General features: G+C 36.9%; 1 protein-coding gene across 7 annotated transcripts in view; it reads right to left on the bottom strand.

Moving 5' to 3' along the window:
• The window catches only part of LOC132833495 (protein polyglycylase TTLL10-like), a 205285-nt gene that overhangs the window by 169365 nt on the left and 10414 nt on the right, over positions 1-25506 (bottom strand). For 3 of the 7 annotated variants that reach the window (XM_060851808.1, XM_060851814.1, XM_060851805.1), the window contains exon 2: positions 25011-25074. The exons of 3 other annotated variants lie outside the window; for them this stretch is intronic. The gene's annotated coding sequence lies outside the window, so the exon portion shown is untranslated. Of the gene's footprint in view, positions 1-903; positions 953-25010; positions 25075-25506 lie in introns of those variants that run through there. One more of the 7 variants, XM_060851813.1, reaches the window with a different exon arrangement.

Here is a 25506-nt window from a genome sequence, read left to right on the forward strand (position 1 = left end):
GTGCTAAAGGTCAGGGCACCATGTGGTTGGCATGCAGTGATAACCACAATCACAAATTAACAAGAATGAAATGACCATTCTAGTTCCTACAAGACAATCCACAATCCACAAAGGCCTATTATTCTAGGTTTATTTACAGAACACAGTGAAATCATTTTACGGTAATATTTATTCAGAAAAATGTAGCTTTAAATATGGTAGCCTGTAGAAATAGATTATTTTTCTTAAAGCTGATAGTGTGGATATTTTTATTAAAGGAAACTAACTTTGTTGAGAAAACGGAATCATGAATAACCTGTACCCTGCACAACTGCAATTCATCATAATTTTATTTATAGGCCATACAGAACAGGTCCAACAGAATTAAAAGCAAAAGGTTTGAGGCAAAAGGAAATGAGTGTATTTCACAGACATTTTGCTTTGAGAAACTGAGCATACTTTCTGTATCAGAGCACCTCTCTCACATGTACAGGCTAGTTCAAAACACAGATAATGTGAAATGTGCATTAAGAGCCTTAACTGAGGCTGAAGTGCCACATTGTAGATTTGTTGTTTCTACGGTAAGAGATGACAGGCACAGATTTGTAAGGTTTGAGGGGATTAAATGAAATGAGCAGGAAAAATTATTCCCTCTAGTTCGTAAAAGTGTAACAAGTGGCCACCAATCTATAATAGTCACTTAAAGAGCAAGGAAAAGTTATGAGAGATATTCAGAAGATTGGAACATGGACTCCCTAGTCACTCACAGTGGTTGAGCAGGGACTTTTTTTTTAAAAATCTTAATAAATATTTTAAGGCAAGAGAGAGAAAGCATTGCAGTGGAATTAGCCAGCAGAAACAATGGGCTGAATGCTCTTTGTAAAACCCATACAGAAATGGGGGTACAGTAATTAGCACTACTACCTCATAGCGCCAGGGATCAGAGTCTGATCCCAGTCTTGTTTGATTGTGTGGAGTTTGCAAGTTCTCCACGTATCTGCGTTTCCAATGGGTGCTCTGGTTTCCTCCGCAGATGTGCAGGTTAGGTAGATTAGTCATGCTATATTGCTCCCTTAATGTCCAGGGATGTGCAAGCTAGGTGGATTAGCTGAACTAAATGTGGGGATAGGGTGAGGGTATGGATGCCCCTTGGATGGTTGGCGTAGACACAAATGGCTTCTTTCTCCATTGTAGGGATACTTTGATTCTTATTCGATTATAGCCCCGGCAAAAAATGAAAGTAAAAATCATCTGGCAGCATCTGTGGGAAGAAATATAACATTAACTCTGCTTTCTTCCTGCAGATGTTGCCAGGCCCGCTGAGTTTCTCCAGCAATTCTTGTTTTTGTTTCAGATCTCGAACATTGGCAATTCTACCCATCATCCTTGTTTGGCATCATTTATCTACATTGCTAAAAGGGCAAGCCTTAAAGAATTATTTTAGAATTTTACAGTTTGCCAGATTTTATAGGAGTTTTGAAATTTCTTGACAGTGTTGTGAAATGGTGGCCTCATGAAGGTGAAAAAAAGGCTCAGGTAACTGAATGAATTAGTGTCAGAAGTATAAGTCCCATCCTGTTTCACAATAATTATATATAAAATTGGTGACATTTATGCTGTTAATCCCCAAGTATTCCCACCCAAATTCCTTCACAAGGTGAGTTTCTAAGCTCCACCGTAATGTTGAAGGAATTCCCAGTTAAAATGTTTCATAGGTACAGTTAGAGGATTGCAACAAATGTCACTTTGTTAGCCTCCATGCCACTAGTATCATTAACAGAGCAATATTAGCAGCAACCTGGCTGTAGGTTACCTGTCCATTCTCAGTTCATGAAGCATAAAGTCTGAAATAAAGGAGAAGAAAGAAGTACAAAAATAACTTAATCTAAAAACACAAAAAAACTTTCAAGAGCAAAGCCTCCAAGGCTGATATGGAATTATTTTCCCTACCAAAGAAATTAAAGTACCAATTTAAGCATGAACTAGATGCATTCAATTTAAATTAAGTGATTAAGTGATATTTGAAAATAATTTCACCATACATAATCAGAAACAACAATTAACAGTGAAACTTCAACTTATAATTTAAGATTTCACAAGGGCTCAAGTTAATGCAATGTACAATATGATACCGAGTCTTCCAGACCACGAAAGTACAAGGTTCAATCTTGAGTTTGTGATGAGCTAGCTGATGATCTCATTCAAGGAAGGTGACTATGGCAATACAACTTTGAGCTCTGCCATGGAAAGGGGCAAGATCATAGAAATAGGAACAGGAGCAGGCCTACTCTGCCAGTCAATACAATCATGGTTGATCCAAGACTCTTCATGTCCATTGCCCTGCCTTTTCCCATAACTCTCGATTCCCCTACTGATCAAGAATCTCTAAGCTTTAAATATACACAACGACTCTGCCCCAACAGCTCTATTTGCAAAGAGCTCCAAAGACTTTCAACCCTCAGAAGAAATTCCTCCTCACCTGAGTCTCAAATTGGCACCCCTTCATTCTGAGACTATGGCTCTAGTCATATACTCTCCCATGAGAGGAAACATCCTCTCAGCATTTATCCTATCAAGCCTAAGAATCCTATATATCTTAATGAGACCATTTCTCATTCTTCTAAATTCCAATGAGTAGAGTCCCAAATTGTTTAGCCTTTGCTCATAAGACAATCCCTCCATGCCAAGGAACATCCGACTGAACCTTCTCTGAGTTGCCTCCAACAAAATAATTCTGGATCAGTGGTGCTGGAAGAGCACAGCATTTCAGACAGCATCCAACGAGCAGCGAAATCGACGTTTCGGGCAAAAGCCCTTCATCAGGAATAAATCCTATTCATACACCCATCCAGATATCTTTCAAAGCTATAATTGTAGCAGCCTCCATCACTTCCTCTGGCAGCTAATTTCATACACGCACTACCGTCTGTGTGAAAAAATTGCCCCTTAGGACCCTTTTAAATCTTTCCCCTCTCACGGTTAACCTATGCCATCAAGTTCTGGACTACCCCAATCTAGGGAAAAGACCTTATCTATTTACTCTATCCATGCCCCTCATGATTTCATAAACCTCTATAAGGCCACCCCTCAGCCTTTGATACTCCAGGAAAAACATCCCCAGCCTATTCAGCCTCTCCCTGTAACTCAAATCTCCCAACCTGGCAACATCCTTGTAAATCCTTTCTGAACCCTTTCTAGTTTCACCACATCTTCCAATATATCTTTTCTTAAATAAGGGGGCCAAAACTGCTCTTAATAATCTAGATGTGGTCTCACCAGCACCTTGTATAGTTCTTGCAAAACTTCCCCAGTCTTATACTCCACCTCATAGTCATAGGGACGTACAGGACAGAAACAGACCCTTCAGTCCAACTCTTCCATACCGACCAGATATCCTAAACTAATCTAATTCCATTTAGCAGCACTTGGTCCATGTCCCTCTCAATCCTTCCTATTCATACACCCATCCAGATACCTTTTAAATGCTGTAATTGTAGCAGCCTCCATCACTTCCTCTAGCAGCTAATTTCATACACGTACTACCGTCTGTGTGAAAAAGTTGCCCCTTAGGTCCCTTTTAAATCTTTCCCCTCTCACGGTTAACCTATGCCATCAAGTTCTGGACACCCCCACTCTAAGGAAAAGACCTTATCTATTTACTCTATCCATGCCCCTCATGATTTCATAAACCTCTATAAGGCCACCCCTCAGCCTTCGATACTCCAGGAAAAACAGCCCCAGCCTATTCAGCCTCTCCCTGTAACTCAAATCTCTCAACCTGGCAACATCCTTGTAAATCCTTCCTGAACCCTGTCAAATTTCACAACATCCTTCCAATAGGAGGGAGACCAGAATTGCACACAATATTCCAAAAGTGGCCTAACCAATGTCCTATTCAGCTGCAACATGACTTCCTAACTCCTATACTCAATGCTTTGTTCAATTAAAATGCCTTCTTCACTATCCTATCTACCTGCGACTCCACTTTCAGGGAACTATGAACCTGCACTCCAAGGTCTCTTTGTTCAGCAACACTCCCCAAGACCTTACCGTTAAGGGTATAAGTCCTACTTCCAAAACGCAGCATCTCACATTTATCTAAATTAAACTCCAGTCAGCTTTTGAAAGTTCTTGGAGACATGCTGGAGATCAGAATTGAGAATGTCTTGCTGGAAAAACACAACAGGTCAGACAGCATCCGAGGAGCAGGAAAATCGACGTTTCGGGCTGAAGCCCTTCATTAGGAATGAAAGTTCTTGCCTAATACTATCAAAATTGGCCTTCCTCCAATTTAGAACTTCAACTTTTAGATTTGGTCTACCCTTTTCCATCACTACTTTAAAACTAAAACAATTATGGTTGCTGGCCCCAAAGTGCTTCCCCCACACATCTCACGCACCTGCCCTTTTTTATTTCCCAACAGTAGGTCACTTTTTGCATCTCCTCTAGTCAGTAGATCCACATACAGAATCAGAAAATGTTCTTGTACATACTTAACAAGTTTCTCTCGATCTAAACCCTTAATAATATGATAGCCCCAGTCTATGTTTGGGGAGTTAAAAATCCCCTACCATAATCATCCTATTATTCTTACAGGTAACTGAGATCTCCTTGCAAATTTGTTTCTCAATTTCCGACTGACTACTGGGGGGGGGGGGCGCATCTATAATACAATCCCAATAAGGTGATCATCTTTTTCCTATTTATCCGTTCCACCCGAATAATTGCTCTGGATGTATTCCCAGGAATATCCTAAGTACAGCTGTAATGCTATCCCTCATCAAAGATGTTACCACCACCCACCCCCCCACCTCCTCTCTTGCCCCCTTTGTATCGTTCCTATAAAGTTTGTATCCTGGAACATTAAGCTACCAGTCCTGTCCATCCCTGAACAATGTTTTTGTAATTGCCATGATATCCCAGTCCCATGTTCCTAACCATGCCCTGAGTTCATCTGCCTTCCCTGTTGGGCCTCTTGCATTGAAATAAATGCCATTCAATTTATCAGTATTACCTTGTTCTCTGCTTTGGCCCTGCCTGTCCTTACCGTTTGACTCGCTCCTTTTCCCAACTGTATCAGTCTCAGATCGATCTTTTTCCCCACTATTTCCCTGGGTCTTACTGACGAACTCCACCCCCCCCCCCCCCGGCCCTGCTGTGGTCTCACAAATCTCCCTGCCAATATATTAATCCTGTTCCAATTCGGATGCAGTCTGTCTTTCTTGTAGCAGTGGTTTTTATGCTAGAAGAGATTCCAATGAACCAAAAATATGAATCCTTCTCTCCTGCACCAGCTCCAAGGGTCAACATTCCAATAGACTTGCGCCCACACCTCCACACTCACTTCCCTCCAAGGCCCCAAGGGATCCTTCCATATCTGCCACAAGTTCACCTGTACCTCCACACACATCATCTATTGCATCCGCTGCACCCGATGTGGCCTCCTCTATATTGGTGAGACAGGCCGCTTACTTGCGGAACGCTTCAGAGAACACCTCAGGGACGCCCGGACCAACCAACCCAACCACCCCGTGGCTCAACACTTTAACTCTCCCTCCCCCTCCACCGAGGACATGCAGGTCCTTGGACTCCTCCACCGACAGAACATAACAACACGATGGCTGGAGGAGGAGCGCCTCATCTTCCGCCTGGGAACCCTCCAACCACAAGGTATGAATTCAGATTTCTCCAGTTTCCTCATTTCCCCTCCCCCCACCTTGTCTCAGTCGGTTCCCTCAACTCAGCACCGCCCTCCTAACCTGCAATCTTCTTCCTGACCTCTCCGCCCCCACCCCACTCCGGCCTATCACCCTCACCTTGACCTCCTTCCACCTATCCCACCTCCATCGCCCCTCCCTCAAGTCCCTCCTCCCTACCTTTTATCTTAGCCTGCTTGGCTACTCTCTCTCATTCCTGATGAATGGCTTATGCTCGAAACGTCGAATTCTCTATTCCTGAGATGCTGCCTGGCCTGCTGTGCTTTGACCAGCAACACATTTTCAGCTGTGATCTCCAGCATCTGCAGACCTCATTTTTTATTCCAATAGACTTCCTGATTATCTACTGCATCGGTGTGTCTATTTTATTCTCCTTCCACATTTTCCCACTTTATATTTTGTTTGACAGCTTTTTCCCACTTATATCAATATCTCTCACAACTTGCCTTTCCAACTATTTTTGTTTCACCTGCAAGTTTGGCTATTGTAAATCTGCTTCTTTCTTCCAAGTCATTAATCTATATTGTAAATAGTTGTAGTCCCAGCACTAATTCCTGTGGAACCCCAATGGTTACAGGTAGCCAACCTGAAAATTAACCCCTTATTCCCACTTGCCATTTCCTGCCCTTTAGCCAATACTCTGTACATGGATGATACTGGCAAAACACTTGCTGTTTCTTAGACAATAATCTACCTGGGGAAGCCTATTAAATGTCTATTGTTCACTGGATTGACAATAATGAAAGCCATTCTTGTTTTTCTTTCCCAAGTTCCTTTCCTTTTATTTCCTCTGTTGTAATTTGATGGACAACAGCAGTCATCTGGTATCTGTCCCAAATGACCATTCATTCCATACTAGCACAGGCACTGTGGCAGTATGGTGGCTCAGTGATTAGTACTGCTGCCTCTTAGCACCAGGGATTGGCGTTTGATTTCAGACTCGGGCAACTATCTGCATGGAGTTTGCACATTCTCCCTTTGTTTGTGTGAGTTTCCTCCAGGTGCTCCAATTTCCTCCCACAGTGCAAAGATGACCATGTTACATGGATTGGCCATGATCAATTGCAAAGTGTCCAGGGATGTGCAGGCTGGGTGGGTTGGTCATGGAAATGCAGGGATAGACTAGGGGGGGATGGATCTGGGTGGGACGCTCTTTAGAGGGTCAGTGTGGACTCAATGGGCTGAGTGGCTTGCATCCACACTGTAGGGATTCTAGATTCACTTGAATAGATCCTGACAAAGCAATAGTGTAAAACTGATGGCAGTAAGCTGACAGTGGATTTTACACCTCCTCTAACTTTTATTCAAGTCAATGCATAACATAGAACATAAATCATGTGCTGACCATGATGCCATTCTAAACTAATCTCATCTTCCTCCACATGGTCCACATCCCTGTATTCTCTGCCTGTTCATGTGTCTGTCTAAATGCCTCAACCTTTATTATCGTATTTGCTTCCACCACCTCCCCTGGCTGTGCGTTCCAGGTACCTACCACCCTCTGTGCAAAAACCTTTCCACACACATCTCCCTTAAATATTTCCCCTCTCTTCTAGACCTATGCTCTCTAGTGTTTTGACATTTCCACTATGGGAGAAAGATTCTGACTATCCACCCTATGCAACCCTCTCATACATTTTATATACATCTTTCAGATAACTCTCCTTAAATAATACACTCCAATCTACACAACACCTGACAAACCTGTTGTTTTACAACCTCTCTAAAGCCTTCATGTCTTTCCTATAGTGTGGGGACCCAAAGTGTACACAATACTCTGATCGTGACCTAAAGTCAGCTGCAACATGACTAACCAACTTTTATACACCTTCTTTATCATCTTATTCAGGGCAGGGCAAGAGAAAAACGGGAGATATTATAACTCTACACTAACGCAAAGTCAAACTCTACTGTGGTCTGTTTGATTATGAGGGTGTCGAAGTCAAGCTTAATCCTGGCTCATCAGATGTTTCACATTGTTTGAGGAGACTCAGCAATTAAGAACCACAACTGATTGCCACCAAATGATTCCTCCCATCTCAACTGTCTAGCTCACTTAGCACAGATTAGAATCAACCCTGGGATTTTCTCAAGAATGTTGTATAGTTGATAGCTTTTCATGGTTGAGTGGTTTTGGAAATTCTTGTCATAAAGAGCTGGGGAGCAAAGTCTCTCATATGTGTAAGGTTGAGATAGATTTTTGATCAGGAGAGGTATCAAGGGTTATAGGAAAGGACAGGAAAGTGGATGTGAGGAATATTGGTTAAGGCATGACCCTAATGGCAGAGCATATTCACAGAGCCAAACAGTCTACTCCTGTTTGCATTTCTTCTGGTCTTGTCCCTTTCCTTGTCAGAGTATTGCCACAATCACCTTCCTTGGACAAAATAATCAGCTAACTCATCACAAACTTGAGATTGAATACTAGACTGAGTTCTGGGTTGTCAAAATTGTGAATGATGTGGATACCACTGTTGCTTTTGTCAATTCACAATTCCTTACATCCTGCAAACCATTTGTTCCCAATTACTTCAGTTTAATTTAAACAAGATATTTGAACAAAGTAATAGAAATAAAGTGAGTAAAGTATTTTAATGTTAAAATTAGTCATTTTAAATTTTTTAGTTTAGTTACTTCAGTTAAGACTTCTGATAAAGTTTGACAATATCACACATTTATAATGAATTGCACTGAAAAGATTAAAAACTTCAAAGTACTAAATTTTAATCTATTTGAATCAGAATCCTGCAATTTCCATCTACCCAGTATTGCACACGTAGTATCAGGAAAGACAAATACACATTATAATTCAATTCAATATATATTGTTTATTCAAAAACACTGTTACATTGAAATTTACATATTTCTCTGCTTCATTCATTACATACACCCTACTTTAACTGTGTAAAACTGTGTTTCCAGAAGCATAAAAGTATAAAAGAATAGAAAATATACAAGAAATAAAATCATGCAACACATTCCAAAACTATTTGTGGTCCACACATTTCTCTTTAAAACTTTAAATAAATAATACAGTCAATTGATTAACTACAACTTATCATACGCAATAGGAGGTAACATTTGTATGGGTATTTTATAAATCATGGAATTTCCACTTAAAATGTTAAGTTTAACACTTAAGAGAGTAGGAACTGGATTCAAACAATCACCTTGAATTTCTCTGAAATGCAGCATCATTAGGAATTAGGTGATTACCACCTTTCATTTGAAGCTTTCTATCTATTATATTACCTTTTTATTAGCTTTTTAATAATAGCAATTTAAAACTAGCTGACATTCATCTTTGTAAATGCAATTTATTTTTGTTCAAAAGTGATATTTTTTTGTTCCTTCTTAGCCAATTTACTATAAAAAGTATCTAGAATTTAATTAGTTACACCCTATCAAAATTCAGCTGCATGGCCTTCATTTCTTCTTCTCCTTTAGTGTTCCTGTTTCATCAATGAAGAGGACCGGCATGCACCTCCATCCCCAGGCCTCTTTAAATTTTAACTTAGATTGTGTACAAGACTGAAGGGAATGACATACCTTCCACCTACACTCTGAAGATACAGCTGAAAATGAGGGAGTCAGTATTACATATACAAATCCTAAAATACAGGCATATTGGACATATAGATCTGCCAAAATGCTAATTCCTTTTCCATATGAAGCTTTCAAAATCTTGGGACTAGACTTCTTTTGAGATCTTATGGTCATTTAAATTATAATTAACAGGCAGATGGGTTCTTTGACATTGTTGAAACATCTGCTTGATTAGCAAACAGGTTGAAATATGAGTAAAGGTTTGATTTTCATTTTGTGGAATGCACATACTTTTTTGAAATTGACTGAACAGGCAATGAGAAAATTTGTTAGCAATGTGTTGCTGTTTTCTTGATGTTTGCGAGTCTAAAATATTCCCTTTTAAGAGCTGGGTAATTCCAGGCAATGCAAGTGTTTCAAATTGATTAATAAGTCCCCAATGCTGCAAATATTTATAACAAATAATAAAGGAAAAAGGACTTTAATTTGGCTGATTTTTAACAATCCAGCAATCCAAAGTACATTATCATTAAACAATGACAAATAAACTCACTTGTGCGTCCCACCACAACTTGAAACTCGTGGAGATGCTCAGGAGTGCCATCTGTCAGATGAAATGTTAAGATCTTAGACATTATTTTACTAGCAGCCATGGAATCTCCTGGTGTCCTGACTGCCACTTATCCCTCAAACAACATGTCTGAGGACAAATAATTTGGTTATCTATCTTGACCCCATATGTAGCACCTTGCCCTACACAAATTAGCCATTTTGTGTGCCTATGAAATGACAGCAACTGTACTTCAAAGTTAATTCACTGGCTGTGAAGTGCACTAAGATGTCCTGAGGACATCAAAGGAGCCATATAATTGCAACTTCATTTGTTCTTTTCAAAACATTAATGTCAGCACTCTCTCCTAATATCTCCACAGTTATAGATGTACTATCAGGAAAAGGTCACATGCAGCAAGATAACTAAATGAGACATGGACATTACATATAACGTAAACAACAGAATTTGTGATTACTGACTTACAGTAAGTACTGTTCCACTTGCTGTTCCATTCAAATCAATTGCAGTTTCAGCCATAATCAGTTTAAGACTGCTAATATCTGAATGCATTGAGATCTTCAAGGTTCAGGGCTGTGATCTGGCTTTTTTTTTGTCTAGACTTGCAGTTTTCTGTGATCTATCTAAATTAAAAAAATATATGGATTCTGACTTTGAAGTGGTGATAATGACAATTAAACTCTCAAAATTCACCATTGTTACTTTCTGAAACCAACAGCAACTTCTGGAATTTACACATTTGCAATTTAACTTAAATTCTTGAAATTGCTCTCAGTAATTCTAAGCTTCTCACCAAAGTGCAACTAGAACTGCCTGCAGATGGCAATCAATCAGAAATCACTGAACTGATGTAAACTTAGACTTTTATGCTTAATATCACTTTTAAAAACATCCAAAATTATGCCTTTTTAATGAAGTGTAACTGCAATCTTAATTGCATACTGAGTCATAACTGTTGTCGAAGAACATCCTTGGCCCTAAATATTTCATTTTATAATCACGCATTTCCTAAAAATATCCCAGTTTTTAATATCAATGTTACTAAGTGAATATTCCAGCTTCTAAAATATCCAATTCATTCTCTTTAAAACTTCATCACAACTTTGTTAAAACCTGAAATGGGAGGATTTGGTTCTGGTTCCATTTTTTGCTTTTTTAATTTCAAAATTAAGATTCAACTCTTGAGTGTACTCCAACCCCATACAAACCCCACATTGTGTCTAGTTCTGGACATTGTCATAATTGTATTGAAGCTGTATTTGAATGCACAAAACAGTTGGAATGTTGTAAAACTATTATAGACTTTCTTGGATACAACCTGTACTTAATGAAAATTTACAAGAAGAGGCAGCTTCCAAAACGATTCAAGCATAAACATAATGCACAATGATTTCTGAACATATGCACCAAAATCAAAGGTAAAATACTGCCTTTAAAAAAACTTGTTACACAACTTGAAACACAATTTGCCGAGTCCTGTTGCTAATAACAAAGGAAAATTTTACCAGAGTCAGCTACTAGCAAATTTGCATGATTTTTAATGTTTACAGAGACTTTGATGCTTTTTCTAGAGGATGTACTTTATCACAAAAGCTGCTCACGTAAGAGGGAAAATAAACAATGGGACATATGGAAAAAGCTTAATACATTGTCCTAAAAAATGGACATACGTTCTATATCATATAAACATGTCGCAAATATTTCAACAACCTGAAACTAGAAACTACTCCATTGAGGCACATTTTTGTCTGGTGCAGTCAACTAATGTGTTAATCAATAGCCTTAGTTCTGTTACAAGGCAGTTTGGCATAAATTATGGAAAGCAGTAGTACAAGTTCTTCTCCTTGCATGCCCTTTTTCTGCTGAATAATGCTGTTAGACATTAACAGGCCAGACATATTAAAGTTGCACTTTGAACTGATGCACTTGAATGGGCTTCAGAGACACGTCCAAACAGCAGTGAACAGCCCAAGCTCAACTCCTGGACTGGCCTCACCTACAGAAGTGACGCTGATAACTAAATTTGGTTAAAACGCCTCTCAAAAGGTGAAGAACTTATGACATGAGATCAACGGCATTACCAGACAGTATTAGACTTAAATAGCTATATCTAACCTTGCCTGGTAAGACATCAATCAACATGCAGTCAACGTTTACAATCAGTAACCTTTGGTCACTGAATTATACTGGAATTGTGATCACAATGGATAAGGTTATACTGTATTCTCAGAGGCTATTTTGGAAAAGAAGGCAGTCAAAAAAAAACTCATATTGCATTTTGCAAACATTTCCTCCATAACACTCTCTTGTATAGTTAACATTTTTTAAAAATATGCAGCAACTCTGTACTATACATAATTCAGAAGAAGATTACAATACTAAACTGCGAGCACCTTAATTTCAACTAGCCAAAGAATTTGCAGAAACTTCATTTGAACCAATACTCAATTGTTCTTCTGCATTTAAAAATCCAAACAGACTAATCAAGTATATTGTACCAGTATAGTTCCAGATTATTGACTCCATGCATGGATACATTGTTTGGCAAAATAAGAGATTGATTTTAAACTAATTTCCACTTTGTGAGCAAACAATATTGTGCAGGTTTATTTCACAGTTTCATTTGGTAAATGCATGGAAAACCACTTTAAATCCATAGTATTGCAAATTTTGCAAAATATTGGAGAAAAGCGAACCTTACTATACCTTTGAATACCTCCAAATACTCCCATCACATTTTAACAGCCAAATGTATACTTTTTAAAACCTGATCACTTTGGTAAAGTAGGAATTTTCATCATTCATTCCTGGAACCTTTCAGGAGACATACAATTTCTCTTTTTAATATATCTCTAGTAGTTTTTCTTCTCCCCATAGCACATAGTCAGTGTTCTGAATGACTGAGCAACTGACACACAGCTTTTGAAAACAATTGCTACCAAGAAACTAACATTAACGCAGGATATTCTGTGGATTAGCAACTTTGTTTGTATACTCCAATTGGCATTTTAGTTATTCTGCATATTAAGTATGTAATAGAAATATCTGTATGCTAAAACTGAATAAAGCAATATTGATATTGCATAATAATTGCTCATCTCCAATGTTCATTAATAACTTCTGCCAAAATATTTAAATTCTAATCAACAAATTCATTCTATTTGCTGCACTTTAAATACAATCAGAGGTAGATTCATTTTTAAGAAAGATTATCATCCACTAAGCTGTTACTGACCATTATTGTTAGCTTAAAACATTTACTAAATTAATGAGTGCTAAGAAAGTGCACATGCAAGCACAGAAAGTGAATTGCTGTAAGAGTTTCCATACTCACCAAGTTACACCCTTCTGTTTGAAGTACACAGGTAAAAGTCAAAGATGTTTTAACAGCTCACTAATTTAGTATAGGTTTAACTTGTTAAGCAACTTACATGAGAGGTTAAAGTGAATTTCTGCTTTATCCATTTTTGGGTTTAATATCAACATTACACTACAGTACTCTTAGCCAGCGGTAACTGGCAAGAGTTGTGTGTGTTTTGTTTGCATGCTCAGTTAATATTAAACAAAGGATTAGGTACTTCTCACGCAATACCTGCACCCAGTAACCAAACACAGATAAGCACAATTACAAGCATTCTGGGAAAAAGATGAAGCAGTTCAACATATGACCCCTGATGTAGCCTTGATTGATAATATATTGCGATGTTAACCCAATAAATCCCACCTAAAATAAAATGCTATCAAAAGCATAATGGAGAGTTAATAATGCAACTTTACAGTATTCCTCCAAATGGGGACTCCATGTGCTTCATGAATTTCTCTTAAGTTTCATTACTGGTTTGCCTAGTGCTCTGTAAACACAGATCCTCTGCTTCAACTGAGGGATGGGATCCAATCTCATGATTGGTAAAAGCAACAAATAAATCCACGAGATTTTACACGAAGGAAAATAAATCATTTTCCTCTGAACTATGAATGCAAAGAAAATTTCATAAGCTCAGCTTCCAGCCTGACAAAATATGTACATCTAAAACATTAACCATTTCTCTAGTCCAGATTTTAAGCATCAGCATTTTTTATTTCTGAGTTTCTACTATACTCAGGATACTCTCATCACATCAACATATTGCTGAAATGAGCAAAGAACTCTTGGTAAGGTATAACCATTTAATTTGGTGAATGAGACACATCAATGCATTAGATTTGATTGATTAATAAATATGTTAACATCTTAAAGATTAAACCATTACATTAGACAACAGGACTTTTAAGTGCTCTGCATTGAAAGTGATAAAATCCTAAAGCAGCCAAAAGATTTTGTGGTTTACAATTAAGTAGAGTGATGAGAATTTAGGGAGAAATTTTTAAGATTGCTTCCAATTCCTGCTTGCACCACAGCAACACTCATACATGACATTTAATAAATGGTACATTGGACACAAATATTATCCTTTTATTTTGAAAAAGAGATAATAAGAACTATACTCGCAACATTTCCTGAAATACTGGATTTTGCTCTGTAGGTAAGAAGAGCTCTCCTGTAATTAACGCATGTAGTTATCCTCTAAATGTGATAGGCTGTTAGCACAGGGGATGAAAGTCAGTTGTAACTAGTACATTTTGGAACTCTCATTTAAAAAGTCTAACATTTCAGCTTTGAAATTATCATCTCAACTTTTAAGATGAGTTAGGCAACTGGTTTTCTAGGTAGCAACGGAGAAGTGAATGCCAGAAAGATGATTGGATGAACTTTTTGCATCTTTAAACATTGGACCAGCACCCTGCTGAGCAGCACCTTGTGGTTGGCCTTCGTGTGGCTGGCGAGAGAATCTGGGCCTCTTTCACTGGCCCAATGAATGAGCCACAAGTATGAAAAGCACTACAGGCAAAACCAATCCTGTGGAGAGATCACCTCTCCATAAAGATGACTAACAACTGTGGGCCTTTTTTGGTTTTAAACATTCAGCTGCTTCCAAGTGAAACTTCATTTCAATGTGTTTGTGTGCTTATCTTTTTGCTACAGCAGTGCCCACATTTTCTCATTCAGGGCATCAGCCAGCCAGGGTCATGGGTCATTGTATTTGGCCTTCAACCTCAAGAACTAGCCTGCTATCCTTAGTTACAAATGTCAAAGCAGCTAATTATAAGCCTGCTTCAGGCAAAGTTGCAGGGTAGGGGCATTGACAATGGTCTGGAAGTTAGGTTCTTGTCATTCACGGGAAAACGCAGCCCCAAAAGATTATGTCGCAGTTAATTTTAGATTAAAAGCTTTAATGCTTCTGTTAGAAGTGTTACACTTTAATCTCGGGGTGATTGTGAACAGCTTTTTAAAAGTTTACCCACTGCTTGACTTATCTGTCAAAACAAAAACTATTTTTTTTAAAAAACATGACCACAGCACAGAGGAAGCCTTTTGGTCTACTGTGCATGTGCCAGTTTTTTGAAAGTGATCCAATAAATGTTACTTCTTTGCTACTTTCCTATACTTCTGGATTTTCTTCTCCTGCAGGAAGTCAATATAATATTGTGGGTGTAAATTTCATTTGTAATTGAAAACCACAGTTTTGAGATAGTTAAAAGCTAAAATACCAATGAGAGAGAAGCCAACACCTTTAAAAAAAATCAAAATTTGTGCATGATGAAGGTAGATGACTCAGGTTCTCAGCCAAAACTAATCCGCCCTTCAGATTCTCTACAAGTTTCTATAAAAGAAATTACTCTGAATTATGCTTTGGTTTCCCTTCCCCCTTAGGATTTCTTACTTCCTGCTTTGTAGTGATTTCAACCTCTTTGTAAAGTGCTCTGAGATGTTGGTTTGTATGCATAGCACTATACAAATATAGGCTATTGCAGATAGTTAATCTTTCACTCTTATTCAGATTGTGAATGTCATGCACAGAGAACAGAACAAGCAAGTAGGAGCAAAAATCTGATGGTAAAGTAGGTGCTTTTCAATATTCTTTTACATATTAGGGATTAATAAAAGAAAATGTCAACAAGATTTAAGATCCTAAAGTCAGTTTTTTCTGATGAATTAGAGGATTAACCTTCTTTAGTTTGGGCATCGGCTTTCAAAAATAAGAAAATCACAAGACAATCTACATTCACTAAATCTGTAACATGCAGTTTGACTTTAAGAGTCATTTTCGCATTTTGTCCTGTTCAAAATTCACAGCTAAATGCAAATTTAGAACAATCTAATGATGAATTGGGTCTCCAATCTTTTCATGGCAGATTTATTGTAAAAGAAAGTAACAGTATTAAATTCTTCAGTATGTCATAATAAGTTGTATTTTATGGGCAATCACTTCAAATATTAGTCATTTTCACCTGTCTAAAGCCACTTTTATTCACCGTGGGCAACAATCACTTGAACTGATTCAGCTAAGAATTAACCAACATCATAACTGCACCAATCCAAGAAACAATAACACAGTGGATTTGAGCATATATTATCACTTTTCATATTTTTGTAGTGTTTTAATTTATCATTCAATGCAGCAAAGTGCAATCAATAATTTGATAGGATGATTTTAAAAAGTCTCTTTTCAGAAAGGTATATTTCCAATAGTATTTTCATGGGCTAATCATGAAAGAAAATTTGGTACAGCTTTATGCTCTTACTCATTCCTTCATGGTAATATACAATACAAAAGGTCTAAAACTTAGGAAAGATAGCATGCCCCAGAACACCATTTGATTAGGTAGCATCTGGATACTGGTGTGCACAAGAGCCCAGATAAGACTTTGTATCCAATTTTTATATGTTGACACATTGAGCTGTACAGTCTCTTGAGAAACTTGTCATTGATATTTGATCAAATATTAAAAATATACAACCCCAATTAAACCACACATTTCCACAAAAAGGAAAAGTACATATTCTACCTTGACAGCAACAGGGAAGAGGGCACAGAATAATCCATGAACAACGCAGCTAAAATAAAAAAGTGGGAAATGCCATCCATTCATGTGATAGTCAGTCAATGCTTTCAGCCTCAAATCCCTGTGGTTGGCAAAGAAGCAACATTGACAGAGAGCATGGAAAGAGCAACTGCATTCCCTCTGTCAGAAAACTACAGAGTAATAATGGAAGAAGAGGAGGACGAGGCTTAAAACGGGGGAAAATAGAAACATGTGGATGTTTTTAATTTTTTTTAAATAAAAATCTAATGATCATTTTACTTTATATATGTCATCTACTTACCATTACTTACTTACCATCCTAAGGCTGAAGCAAAATGTTCCAGGCTGTCGACCAATTCACAACTACCACCAATTCACCTCTGTGAATAACTAATAGGGGGTATGACTGTAATGGAAGAACTTTCTGGGTCAATCCTTCATGCTTAAAGTCTTTCCCTCCCAACATCCCAAGCAGTCTATTAAGTGTGAGTCTACTAATATTCTCTAGATAACTGGGAACATTAATTCCCAGATATCTTTGCATTCACAAGTACTTGAAAACAATTGCCTTTTTTCATATACCAAATCCCTGGAAATCACTTCAAGATACTGAAACATAGATGTTTCAATAAACATAGTCTTTGCAGCTACATTTACCAAACATCATGCAGAAAAAACAAACACAACATTGTGTTAATTTACAAACACAGTACAAAACATTTCATTTAAATTATGACACATTTGTCTCTGAGACCACTTGTCTGCAACACAGTTACTTGTACGCAGCGTGATTTCTGGCACAAACCATTTAGTGTTTCAGCCGGTCAGTAAGTTAAGCCTATGTTTAAGGAAGCTGTCACTGACAGTGCATAAATTGTATCCAGTGTCTGTTGATTGTGGAGCACTCTTTAAACATCGTTACCAGACAGTGTTAGAACATAGCAGTGCAATCCAGCACTGTCTAGTAAGATGCCCACAGAGGACCATGATTTGACCCAAACTAGAGGTTTTTCAGTTCCTGTAATAGGAAGAAAACATTGCCATTTTCAATCCCGTGCTGACTACCTACTCAAACTATGATAAATAAATTTGTTGGAAGATGTCAGAATAGGACCAAGATAGACAACTTACAAAATATATGTTGATTTTCCTTGTTATCTTGTACCTTCCTGGCATTTTTAAAACATTTTCACTAAAAATGTACCTTTTGTAACCATTCCTTGTTATAAATTCTATGTGATAGATATATGATTATCCAATTTTAAAACAAAAGCAACTTCATAAATTGAATGTAGATAATCCCCCATAGTAATATTATCATTTAATCTTTTAAAACAAAGCTTTCCCAACTTGTTAATGTTGTGTTGAGCTAGACATACTTGGGAGGACCTTGAATTCAGTCACAATGTTGTGATCTTGAGTTGGGATGACAGTAAGGATACCAGAACGTATCTTTGAATGATGGAGTATAAGCAATTGGCAGAGTTTTGAACTATTGATGGTACAGTATATAATTGTTGGACAGCCATAAGGGCAGTCAGCCAAACATTCTATCTATGGGCATTCTGATTCAGAATTATATCACTATTCTTTTGCTGTTGCTTGGTCAAAAACCTGGAACTCCCTTTCCAATAGCAGTGTGGATGTCCCTAAACAAGGACTGCAGCAGTTCAAGAAGCCAGCTCATCACCAACTTCTCCAGGGCTATTGGTGAAGGATAATAAATGCTGGCCTGAACAATTTAGAAAAAGATAATCGCAGACATGAAAATTAGTTTCCTGAGCAAGTGATACAGGTGCCAAAGGCCAGGAGGCACCCACAAAACTATAATCTGTGTTTTTGAGAGGTGGGGGAAAGACAGAGGGATAAAAATAATATTAAATTATCAGCTGAAATTAAAATAGAATGCAAACTGCAAACTTCTTCCTGATGGTTGACTTATTTAAACTTTTGGCAAAAAGTGACTTCTTAAACAGAATTAATATAGTAAGAACTCATGAAATGGTTTTCAGAACTTCAAACGTTTTGTCCAGTGGCTAAGTAAATCTACACCAATCAACAAGATCCTGCAGCTTTAATCTCTTCATCAGCTCATCTCAGATAAAATTTTCAGTAAGACACCAAACTAATCAGTATGAGCAGATTACTTAGGGCCTTTGGCAGACCAAAATAATTTATTTTCTAACTACCTTGAAAATTTTGATGTATTGCAACGTTTCTATTCCCTATACAGTGCAAAGGGTGAAATAGATTTTGGAAAAAGAAACTGTATAACGAATCAGCTGAACAGTATCCCTGCATAGCATCATTCACATTATGATCCTGCTTATTGCTGTTCAAAAGTTCTGCATTTTAAATCTAACAAGCAACAAGTGAACAATCAATTTCCTGCCCCACTACTCAAAATATCATAGCTCTTAAGTTTTTGGAGCCAATTACACCTTTTCAAGTTTATCATCCAAAATTTCTGAGCTCGACATCGATTCGAATAACTACATTTCAAGATTTTACCTGTACTTTTGAGGAGGTAATTAACGCAGAAGCAGTTGCCTGTAAAATATTTGAGTATTATCTTTCTTTACTCTTTAATTCTAATTATCTGCAAACTCAATTCTTTTCAAAAAATACCAAATTCCTACTTCTGTTATTTCCATAGCTTAATACAAACATTTGAATAATTAAAATATCAGAACAAAAATAGGACTTTTGTATTGTTTGGAGTGTGTATATGTGTGTTCATTTGTGTCAGAGAGAGTGAAGATGAGTATAAGAGAAAGCAAGCAAAAACAAGTCAAATGTAACAAGTCACATTTTGTATGGAATGCGATAAAGGTGTGATTGCTGTCTGTTGATTTTGCCTTCTTGTGTTCTTACGTCAAGCATTATGTCGAAATCATGAATTATGGCACAATTTTTTCGTGAAACTCATTTTTCCCCAATATTCACAATTGCAACTCTCAATTTCCCTCAGTCTACTCCCTCCATGGATTTTTGAATACCAAATCTGGTGGTATCTAACCACTATTTCTTAATTAGTTTCATCAGCACCCAATTATTTATGTCTTGGCCCTTCACCTCCCTTTTTTCTCTGGGATGAACAACAATTTTGTTTGATAGCTTGATCTATTAAATCTACTCAAATGCCTCTTTCAGATTACTCTTTCTGAACCTTCCTGACCACTCCATTTTATTTCTTTGCCTGCTATCAGTTCAAAGCTAACAGTCTATATCTAAAATTAATCATCACAAAATCATTGGCTATTTCACATTAATAACAAATCAGAAATGGATGTTATAGATTAGAAATGCTGGAGGGTGAATTATAATGATAATGCTGGAGAGTATTAAAACACCATATAACTGAAAAAGCCAGCCATTTCCTCTTTATAATGTAATACTATGAAATACAACTATCCACTAGTTTATAAGTTATTTTAACTCAGGTGGCACAGAAAAAGAGTTTTTTTTAAGATTAGTTTCCCTCCAGTATGGAAACAGGCCCTTCGGCCCAATCAGTCCACACCAATCCTCCGAAGAGTAACCCACCCAGACCCATTTCCCCTCTGTCTAATGCACTTAACACTATGGGCAACTTAGCATGGTCAATTCACCTGGCCTGCGGGAGTGCAGTCACAGGGAGAATATGCAAACTCCAAACAGACAGTCACCCATGGCTGAAATTGAACCAGAGACCCTGGTGCTGTGAGGCAGCAGTGCTAACCACTGAGCCACTGTGCCTTTTCTAATTTGGTTGCACCATTCGAGAAAGCAGTAGCAGAATGTGTAATTAAGTTATTGAGTAATGAACTTATTAATATATCTATATACCCCACCTTAAATGTCTAACCATGCCCCACCATTTTCTTCTCCTAGTGGCTTAAACTATTTTTTGTGATTGAACCCATTCACAAAGCCATTAGCTGCAACTCTGGCCAGCAAATGATGCCATTAAAGTGCTGCAGGAAATGGAAGCATATTGTAAATGGGATAGAAAAACACAAACTAAAGGTACAATTCCAATGTCCATTGCAAAAAGTAACTTGGCCTCATAATAGATATGCAGTTCCTAGGCTACTTTATAAGTATTCTGTACTGCTCAAGCCTATAAGCTAAACATTTTCCTTCTTCTCTTTGCCTTCACTTCTTCTCCGATGAAATCAGAAAGCCATCATCATCATTACCAGGCAGTATTAGAATACCAGTTACATCCAATGCTGCCCAGTAAGATGACAATACCTCCCCAAAGGTCTTTCAATGTTGTATTCCCAGCAGTTATAGTCTTGGTTATTTGTAGTAACTCATCAATAATTAAAAATGCACATTGCTGATTATCTCCCATTTCTACCCATATCTACTTTCAAACGATTGTTCTATCCCAAATGTGCATACATTGACTTGTTTTAATTATGAAAGTTTGAAACAACTTCCAATTTGAAAATACGAAAGTTTTATCTTTCTGTAATCAGTCTTTGCCCTGATTTGAGCAACATGAAATAATTACCAATTTAAATTGATACTATATAAATTTAGTTGATACACTGTTTAGAAATGAATCTTTTTCCATTTGTCATCACAAAATCAGCGCAATTCAGGCCTCTAGTCACTTTCTTTTATGAATTAAGGCAGAATCTATTGTGATTGTTTCCATGCAAAAAACCGTGCATCTCAAACTAATTAAAACACATGTTTTGACTACGAAGCCTCATATGAATCATGTAGGCAGATATTTACATATTATGTAAAGAAGTGACATCACTAACTTTTCTCTTCAAAATGAAAGCAACTCACAAAAAGCAAGAACAAACACTGGAATGAAATATAATACGATCTGCTTTCACCCACAGAAAGCCATTCTTGTCATGTGCTTTTTGTTAAACTTGAAACGTAAAGAAAAACAGACTACAAAATGACTTCACCTGTCTAGATTCAAGCTTACAAGGGCCATGAGTTAATTCCACCATTTTGTATATTGCAGTTATGTGTAAGCAAAATGGCCTCCAGTAACCTGAATGCTACAATAGTAATAACTACCTTTCAATCTAAAACACCATAAGCAGACAGGAAATGATAGCATTACTGGTTCTGACTTGTACGATCCCCAACAATGCAGCATTTAAAATTTAAAGGATTTTATAGAAGATAACATGCAAGTAGTAATTCAATTAAAGATTGTAATTTATGTTAAATTTTACTTCTCCAGTCTCAGAGAAAGATCTGTTCTGTATACAAGTGCTAACAGACCAGCCATGCTTTTGTTACATTTTTTTAAAAAAAGATTTACAGCCTTTGTTCCTTTCATCGATTGCTATATGTTGTCTTAGCATGTCCAAGCAAAATCATAATTTATTACCAATGAATTAATAAATGTAAAACAGTTGTAACATTTTGAACAGAATAATTTTTTTGATAGTGTTATAAAAATCAATTACATCCATTTATGAGCCATGTATCATTACTTTGGCAAAAATATTAAATTCAAAGAAAAATAGCAATGTGATCTAAAAGTCAATATTTTCAACATGCTTTCGAGATTACAAAATATATAATTCTTCCTTAAAGGAAGCCAAAAATTCTAGTTTATTTGCAGCCTATAATTAATTTAGAACTTCTGTCTTGTAAACTAAATGTTAAAAAAATCTAAACATTCAAAAAATATTACATCCTGCCCATTGGTTATAATGCATAGCTTTCACCAATCCTTGACTAACCTGCATTTTCAAGTTTTACATGAGAAAAGTAGACATTATCTGATTGTTTTTAAATATCTGATTATCCTAAGAGATCATATTAATGTTAATGGAAATGTACTAAGGGAATGAGTAGAATTCTATATTTGATTGCAATGCCTAGTAATCAATACAATGAAAGCAAGCTTCAACATGTCATTAAGCTAACCTTAAACCTAGTGCAGCAACAAAGACACGTCACCTTGAAATGTCACACCCAGAAAAAAGTAGCTCATTCTACACAAAAAAAGTAGTAAAGTTCATTCTCAGATTTTATTTAAATAAAACCTGTCTCAACAATTGGAATCAATGACCTATGGGCATATTTTGTAAATGTAACTTAAACAACAGTCTTTCAAAAAAAACATTAAGTTTCTGTTGAATTGTCAACATCCCTCTTTACCTGTGAGAAATATTATTTCTATGATTCAAATGGAATGAAGTTTACATTAAAATTACCTAATTTTAGTCATATTGCCAATATTCAACTTTTGCAACTAATGTAAGAATTGCAACAAAACTATAAAATTTTAATATAGAATATATGAAAATAAAAGAGACACACCTAATAATTATTGGTTGCAAGCAATCCAAATGCTCAGAAATAATAGGCTAGGTTATATACTTCCTGATCCCTTATTTGCCTAATCTCTCTACTAGTTTCTCTAATAAGTGTGAACACAACAGTTTACGCTTAAAGGCCAGACTTTGGAAAAGTTTTGTTCAGTAAAGAACAAAGAACAGTGAAATATCTTAAGCAAGAAACATGGCTGTAATCCAAATCCTTCAAAGCAAAACTGCCTTTGCAATAAATATCATGTGAACAAAGAACTAAATGCGGTCCGTAGTTTCTGTATTTCTTTCCTTAAAAATGTGCACAAAATAAATTATTTTTGTCAACGAGGATGAAACATTATCTGTTCTGTAAGAGTGAAGGAAATATTCCAGCGATTCTATATCTGGATCACTTCAGATATCCACATGTCTGTGATTTTGATGAGTTGAACAAGAGACATTTTGACTGAGTTAAAAAACAAGATGTATCACAGCCAAACAAATTAAAATAACGTATGAGCTCAGTAATTGCTGAAAATGGAACTGATGCATGGGAATGCAAGTTCTCTTAGTGGGAAAGTTTTCATTTGCCATTAAAAAGCATGTATGAAAGTAAGCAGGTACAAAGTGCCCTGCTCCATTGCGATATCATCCTCAACACCAGCATCCCATTCCAACCAAAATACCTACAGAACAACAACTCCTTATTCATAATTAAAGTAAAACTTTTTATATTCTAATAATCTGTTTTTCTTACAGAAAAGAAACTAATGTGATAATCTGCTCCTACACACCCTTTACTTTGGGAAGGTCATTCAATGACACCTCCATTACTGTTGCAACCACTAACTGCAATCCAATGTTCCTAATATGTGTTGAGGCCGGCTAAAAATGCTATTTCTCAACATGTCAATCAAAATTCATGCTGTTTTCAAGATATTTGCAGCAAGTTTTATCCAAGCAGTGGCCTCGGTGCTTGTTAGACAAGATTTAATAGCTAAAGGATACACATGTACAAATCACTGGGTTAGCTACGGTTTTTTTTTCAACTAACACAATACTTATTTTTTGCTCACATTCAAGTTCCAACACCAAACAAAATAATTTTTACTATCTATATTGCACCTGATTTTGTCTAGCTTTTAGGTACAGTAAAAGTTCAGTTTTGGAATCCATGTTTAGTTAGACTTAACTCATAATTATGATAGGGAATATATCGTGCCGGAACTTTCTGTACTTGGCGGTTGATTGTAATCCTAGTTTGTATAAAAGGGTGAAGGGTACCTCCCATTTACATTAACCCTTGAACTACAAAATGTGCTAGAATGATTCATCAATTTATACAGGATAAAGAATCTTTTAAAAAAAAACCGCAAAGACTATTGAGAAAATACGCTGTAAAACAAAAGCAGTTTTGTTAGCAGTATTCAAGAAAGGAAATCTTAAACCTTGTTTACAATAATATTTAAACTTGCTTATCAACCAAATAGCAATGAATCCTCACAGCTTTACCAGTGACAATTCAGAAATATAGTCTACATAATTATACAACAAGCCAAAAGTTTTTGCCGAACCTATTGACCTGTTATTATTTTCTCCATAGATTTGCAAGTAGAAAATGAAAATGCATAAAAAGTTAAACCCAACTTATTTGTTCAGAAATACTTTTGAAAAGAACTTATTTTGTAACCTCCAGCTCCTGAAAAGTGTTCTGTCTACATATAATTAATAAGAATATTCCGACTTTGGTGTATAAAGTACAAATAGCTTAAACGAGACAAACCCTTGTGATTTAGATATGAAAGGAAATCTTGGGAGAGGGGGCTAATAAGCAGAAAAGGTGCCAAGAAAGCAGGAGCAGAGAAAGTTTGCGTGGGAAGGAGAAAACACCTGTAACCTTACCGTTGTGAAAGGCAATACAAAGAGTGCAAAGAAAAAATCTCAATTTCCCCGACTCGTGAATAATGTGGCTTCTCTGGTCATTTTGAACCCTTGAAATATAAAACCCACCTAATGGTTGCCTGGCTACAGCCTTCATTTAGTTAATCATCAGCATTATTACCAATGTGCAGGCCTTGGAAAGAAAGGAAACAATGAATAAGACATGTAGAAAACAAGAAGCATACTCCAACTCCTCCTCTGTTTAATTCTAGCAATTAGCCACTGGTATTACCTTTGCTTTCCACACCCCTTCAGCCAACGCCTGGACAAGGTTCAAACAAATTCAAGAATGTCTAGGTAGTACGAAATTTTAGGTTTTAAGTGAACCTACCACCACGAGTAAAGATCTTACACTTCACTGTGGAATGCAATTTTGATGTGAAGAGATCGACCTGTTAGTTAACTGTGACTGAACCTTAATCAATGGTTAGCAATTGTGCAATGGACAAGGCAGATGAAACACTACACTGTATCTAATGCTTGATCTCCAGAGTATCATCTGGAGTCCATAGGGAAGTAAAAGACCTGTTTTCTTTTTGCCCCAACTGAGTAAGTCGCACTGGTA

This window comes from Hemiscyllium ocellatum, chromosome 37 (genome assembly GCF_020745735.1).
Source record: "Hemiscyllium ocellatum isolate sHemOce1 chromosome 37, sHemOce1.pat.X.cur, whole genome shotgun sequence".
In the NCBI taxonomy this organism is placed as follows: domain Eukaryota; kingdom Metazoa; phylum Chordata; class Chondrichthyes; order Orectolobiformes; family Hemiscylliidae; genus Hemiscyllium; species Hemiscyllium ocellatum.